This window comes from Pagrus pagrus (assembly GCF_965226575.1).
Source record: "Pagrus pagrus genome assembly, chromosome: 16".
Taxonomy (NCBI): domain Eukaryota; kingdom Metazoa; phylum Chordata; class Actinopteri; order Spariformes; family Sparidae; genus Pagrus; species Pagrus pagrus.
In genome coordinates, this window is record NC_140200.1 from 7,641,695 (window position 1) to 7,648,525 (window position 6,831).

Sequence of the window (6,831 nt, forward strand, 5' to 3'; positions counted from 1 at the left end):
CACTCATATTGTCTCCAGCTCTGCCCTTTGGACTGTGTTTTGGATCGGTGCCCATGTATATCCACGTGTGTATGCGTATATGGGTGCGCATGTGAATGTGTGTGTCCTTACATTGAATTTGTGTGTATTTTAATCTCACACTCTTGTGCTCAGGAATGCGGTGAAAAGCTTTCTGCAGGGGGAGGAGCGGGGTGGCGCTGCACTCTTTTACCTGCCTCTTTTTACCTCGCGGGTTAATTTCCATGCTTTCGATTACATGTAATTCCAACTCACACAGTGCAGCAAAAAAAAAAAAAAAAAGCACACACACCTATTGAAATGCAGTGTAAACATGTTTCAACAACATACGCAGCTTTACACCGCACGTTAATGCCACAATTGGTCACCGACCGTGAAAGCGTTTCAAAGTGCTTTAGGTGTGGCATCATAACAGCGCGAAGTTTACAGAGGCAGTTTATGAATCAAGAGTTTTATGATGCAATTGTGGAGCGTGTTGCATTTTATGGGTAAGGCCTTCTTGATGTAAGGGGAGTAAATACTTGTGGAGTGAGTTCATTTTAAATGCATGCCTGACAGTATTCTCCATGTGGTTTCGGCTGAAAAAATGTAATAGTTACATATTCAGATGGAGGGCGTCATCGCAAGCCGAGAGGGAATCTATAATTTTAATTAAAAGTGAATAAAAAAGGCCACATTTTCAGACGCGGATCAGAGCAAACTGTGCTGCTCGGCTCGACTGGAAAAAGCCAAACTCACTCAACTCGTCGTGTAGATTAATCATTACATGTGAGGGAAAATGAAGGGCAACAATGGTCATTCTATCAGAGGCAGGCCGGGTAGGTTTGCTTTGTCTTCATGGACAAAAAGGGGTCAGCATACTGTATAGAAACATAGTTAAAGGGCCAGTTCAACCGAAATGCAAAGAAATCAATCCGCTTTTACCTCTAGACGTATTTATTACATACAGTAGGTATGTTTTCCAGGTTTTTAAATGTATCTTAATACCATTTTTACATTATAATGAATGAGTTTTTGCAGGTTTTTTAAACACAGGTATTTCGGCTGTACACTAATTCACCTTTCTGTGTTTTCTGGTGTGACCTGTTTGAACAGACAAACAGGAAACAGGAGAAAGCAGCTATGGAGGCCAGTGACGACGTTAAGGGGGTTAATTTTTTATGTCTTCACCCCTGTCTCCCTTTCAAACTTGATGCCGGCTGAATGACGATCGGAGCACTGCTCGAACGTAGACAGACAGATCTCAACTTCCATGCAAGTCATAGCGACGCAGCAGAAAAGGGGCGAAATTAGCGTGTCCACCCTTGTTTCATGTGTCCATCGCTGCCGATCAGAGCTGGATTCAATAAATGAATCAAGTCTTATTTTTTTTTAAGACTTCAAAATGTCACCCGACTTTCTATCTGCATGAGAGTGAGTAGATAATGACTTGGGTGAACTTCTCCTTTAAAAGGTATGCTGTTAATAATGTTCATTGTCTGGGAAACATCACATTTCAAGGCAATCTGTCTGATAGCAGCTGAGATTTTTCTATCAGGACCAAAGTGGTCAGTCTGCCGTCCTTGGAGTCACGCCACTGAAATGAAACTGTTTCCTCCCTTCTCAGGATAATCCACAGCACACAGCAGTATTCATGGGGACTATTTCCAAGTATCCAGTAACGCTGTGTAGTCTTTGATCCACTAAATGTAGAGGTTTAAAGCACTCCAGGTGTATTAAGGTTGTTAAATCAGCGGCCGTTTATCTCCTCTTGACAATGCAGGAAGCGGAGGTCAGACTCTGAGGTCACAGGTCAGTGTTTGTGAGGAGCAGTGCGTCGGGATAAGTAAGTGGTCGTGTGTTTGTGTTTGTGCTTATTGAGGATTCGTGTGTGGTCATCAACGGGCCCGGGTGGGACAGTTGTGACAGGCCCACAATGAAAGGCACACACAGATAAGACGGTGTGTGCGTTAGGAAAGTGACTTTAGCTAAGAGTTCCCAAACACACCTGGGGGATTTTCTCACAAGAGATAAAAGCTGAAAGGGCTGCAGCAAATACCATCCATTAAAAGGCTTGGCATTCAGCATGGGATAAGATTTTACTTTGTTTTCTCGTTGAGGAATTTCACTTCTTTGGGTGCAATTAAGACTGAGTGAGATGAAACAATGAGATTAGCTCCGCTTAGCTCGACAAACAGAGACCAAGGTTTGTTTTCCTGTCTCCTATCAACAGTCAACATTGGTTCTCTTTACTGATGTGCAATTTGTTTATTCACCTTAACGCTCCTATTTGTGGGAAAAGTTGATTTTTTAAATCATTCCACACTCGTCAGATACTGACACTTCGAGGTCGGACGCCATCCCATAGCATCAGTTTTAGGCGAGTTGGGAGTGAGACTCAAAAATCACCCTTTGTTACGTCACGTTGTCCCCGGGCTCGCCGCCCCATGTGCAAAACAAGTTTCCTATGAAGCTAATTTGCAGGGGCAACGTCGCTGCATCGTTGGGTTAGCGCTGCACAAGATGATTGTGATTGGTTGAAAGAAATACAAACAAGCCGGAGAGTTTTTTCCCCTCAGTGCCATAATCTAAATTGGTGCAGCCAGACCTTTTCCCAAGCTTTCCCCTCACCTCTGTAGCCTGGTGTTGAGGCTGGACGCTCAAGGCTACATTAGCCTGCTACTAGCACAACACACCCAGTACTCTAACTGAACTGTCACTGGTTGAATTGCATCGAGGATAATGCAGGAGCCAGGTTTCGAAAAAGATTAAGAATGTGTGGAACAAAAAAGACAAAGTCAATTTCAATCGATGATCTTTAGCTGTCCATCGTGAGTCCGACACTGTCATAAAAGCAGATCAGAAACTGTTATCATGTCCTTTTTTGAAAGACATCGAGAATGACTTGCTTTGTTTTTTATGAATGAAAAACTGTTGAATATGCAAAATGTATTTAGTCACACCATGTTGGAAGAATTTTAACAAATGTCATCGCTCAGGATCAAGTTTTTCTTCTTCTCTGGGTGAACAAGGAAAGTCATTTGGCCAAGTAGCATGAATCCCAGATACACTCTCATGAAGACAGACCTGAGCCGTCTTCTCTTTAAATCCACTAACTCCCAGACTTCTCTCGTTTCTGCTGTGTGACTTCCTGAACATGTGCTCCCTCAGCGCCGGTCCCAACATATTGGAATATGATCAATGTTGACAGGTCTAGCCTTTGGTCGGGTTAAAGTACAGTATATTCTCTCTCTCGCTCGCTCTTGCCTTCCATTTTTCTTCTTCGCTGACCAAAGAGGCTTATGAACTCTTTGAACTGCTTGACTGAGAGTACACAAAAACCAACTCGCTTACTGGAACTGACCGGAGGAGATAACGTGAAGAGACGACAGAGAGAGAGAGAGAGAGATGAAAAAGTGATGCGGGGGTGGGATGTACCGCTCTCTAAAGAAAAGGAAGCACATGCAAGAAACGGAAAGGGGAAGCCATTTTTCTCGCTTGTTCAAGTGCTTGAACTTTTGCTCGTACTTCATCTGAAAGCCTCTACTTATCTGCTCATCCTAACGAGAGAGCAGGATGGAGGAGGGTAATGAAGGTCGGTCGGACGTGTGCTGCCTCGGTGCGGCACGCTCCTCACAGCTGGGCAGGGTCAGCGGTCGCGGCACTGATTGGCTGATGATTTGTACCACCGCTATCAGGAGTGAGCGAAGCCACCTGTGCCGCATCAGATCCAAGAGGCCGTCAGACGTTTTCCGTGAGGAATGGAAACGACATTTGGCAAAAGCTGAGTAGAAACACAACGAGCTGCTTCGCCCCTGGGACTTGATAAGACAAGGATTCTTCAAGGAGTCATCTTTTCCAGTCACTTTCAAGTGAACTACACTCATCCCTGTTCCAGAAAGTGGCGAGTTCACTCTAATCTCAGACACGCACATTTGCACGTACATAATGGACTCTCTGCAGCAGTGCGAAAACAACCTGCCTGTCACAGGTCGGACACATACACCCCATTAATATTTCACACATGCTCGTATGTGTGCACGCACGCATGCGGCGAGGTCACATGATGTTTAACAGTGAATGTTATCAGAGCACATTATCGGGGCACGCCGTGAAGGTTAGTTCCTGGATAATTTATATAAGATTGGTGAAGAGGTCGACTCTGATAAACCGGTCAGAAGCACCTTGCTGTGCAAATCACTCCTCTCCACAAACCGAGCAGCAGCGGCGGCGGCGGCTTGCTGCAGCTCTCACGAACACACGCCAACAGGAGAAGACTGCAGACTTACAAAAAGGGAGTGAGCGGAGAGCAAGAATGTGTAATTTGGTGCCAGGTGATAAAAGTGTGTGGCAGTCGGCCATTAGGCTTTCGGTAACGGAATGTCTGTTACATTATACACTTAAACAATGTGACTTTCATCCTGACATGCTCACACACACACACACACACACACACACACACACACACACACACACACACAGACACACACACTTCTGTTTCTGCCGGGGAAAGTCATTCATTGATAGTTTAAGCGCAATAAAGGCAAGAAAATGTGCTGTTTGTGAGTTTAAAAAAAGTAAAAAACTTTCTCACAATTGTATTTATTTGATATAAAAATGGGGGAAATTGAATCAGGCTTTCTGCACACAGTCAAAACATTTGATTATTGTCTACACATGTGGTAAAAATGAGCCGTTGGGCCCCTGTTGCCCAACAAAGTCTATTTAGGAATATGAGCCATGTGAGAACAATAGAAACTGAAGTCATTAAAGAATAAAAGCTGTTATTTATAGTATATGCTCCTATTTTAACAGGGATTCAATGTATTTCCATCCTGCAATTATCTCTCTATATACACCATATATAGAAGTTTTGATTGTCAGTGGCGGGGTCCGCCATTTCCGACTGCTTCGAACAATGCACACGTGCAAATCCAGCATTACTGTTCGTCGTTTCATCTCACTGATATCAAATCAAACGGGCTCAGGCGTTACACATCGTGGGTTTTAATGTGTAGGAGTTACAGGAAATCCAGCGTATTAATCACCGAGGTTTGTCACATTTTTCCAAACAAGACACAGTCATTTTCTCTTCTGTTGTACTTCTTCTGTTGATAAAAGTAGCTGAGTGTTTTTCTGTGGTATCAAAGCGTCAACGCTTCCCACAGCACGTACAGGAATCACCCTGGTGATGTTAATAAATGTGCGTCGACGTGCAGATTGATGCCGGGGGAGTCTGTTTGTTGTACTTTGAAGACAGGGCCTTTTCATTAAAGTGTGTGTGTGTGTGTGTGTTTACGCATGTCAGCATAAACTGGGATTACACTCGCACATGTACTGTATCCAGTGTAACCTTGCCCACTTGAGTGCACAGAGGCGAGCGCACACACTCTGAGTCAGCAGAAACAGGAGCTTGGTCGCACTGTTAATGAACCCAAGTGTTATTCTTCAATTAAACTACTGGATGGGTAGCGAGCCAAGGAACTCCTCTCAGGTCTGCTTCGGTTACGGTGACATCCTTCTGCTCCTGAAAGCTCTCTTTCTCCTTATCTATCACTCACTCTGCCTCTCTGCTTTCCTGCTCCATCATGCCTCACTTCTCTTCCTACTGGAAAGTCTCATTGTCCCGTGTCTTTTTTTTTTTTTTTCCATTTACACGCACCGTGAGGTATGAGTTGTAGCAAGCAAGCCTTAATATGTCGGCCACATAGCTGCCAACTTATGTCATGACAGACTTCATCAGCTCTTTCCACTTCCTCAGTGTCTGTCAGTCTGTCAGTGAGCTGGAGGAAGGACGAGGCAGTGGTCCTGCAGGGACCCGTGTGTCCAGCAGAGGGCGCGCTATGTGTGGCAAGTACAACTGACAGTAATATCGCAGATGAGCGTTTGAATCATGTGGTTGTTGAGAGACAGGAGGTTGTTTGCAGACTTTTTACACACCCTTTTGATTAAGGTTCATTTTTTTGTTTTTAATTTCTTCTCTTTAGCCTCAAATGTGAAGCAGATGAACAAAGTGAACCTTGAAACTTATTTTACTCAAGGTCATTTTGCACTTTACTGAACATAAGCAGAGGAAAATTAAAAAAGATAAAAATAAAATGTTTCCCCCACATCAAGCCAAATAAATGAAACATGTTGCAGCTTATATTTACTCTTAAAGTGCCCTTTGTGGGGCACTGTGTGTATTTGGAAAAGAAATCCAAACTCAGAATTTTAATATTTACTATATTAATGAGGTAATAATACAAACTCAGACATGTTTATTTTTTCCATAAGTGAATAAACAAGCTGTTCTCAGAGGAAAATAAAGTCCCCAGAACACTGTTTGAAGCTAGAAAGGTGGCAGGGTCCGCCACATATAAACAAAGTAAAACAGCATGAAATTGTGTTCAAGCTCAGTTTGTTTATTCAGTTTACTCAGTCGTGAAAACAGAGAGTTTGTTTATTTAGTTTGTTCAGATGTAAAAAAAAAAAAAAAAAAAAAACAATGAAGATCTTTCTCTTCTTCCCCAAAACTACATAATGCCCCTTTAAGTCCACTTTTGAGATACTTGTACTTTTCTTGCGTACTTCTACTATATATTTTACTGTAAAAAGGAGTTGTTGCTATAGTAACCCTGAAGATTTCGCATACAAAACATCTGATTGAGTGTAACAGTCCGAATGAGCTCCATGTCACGCAGCCACATCTCTACATGATGAAGGAGCACTATGGACTGAATAAACAAACTGACCTTAAAGGACAACTTTGTCTATAAGTGGCGGACCCTGCCACCCTTTATAGCTTCAAACAGTGTTCTATTCCCTCATTAATATTGTACATATTAAAATTCT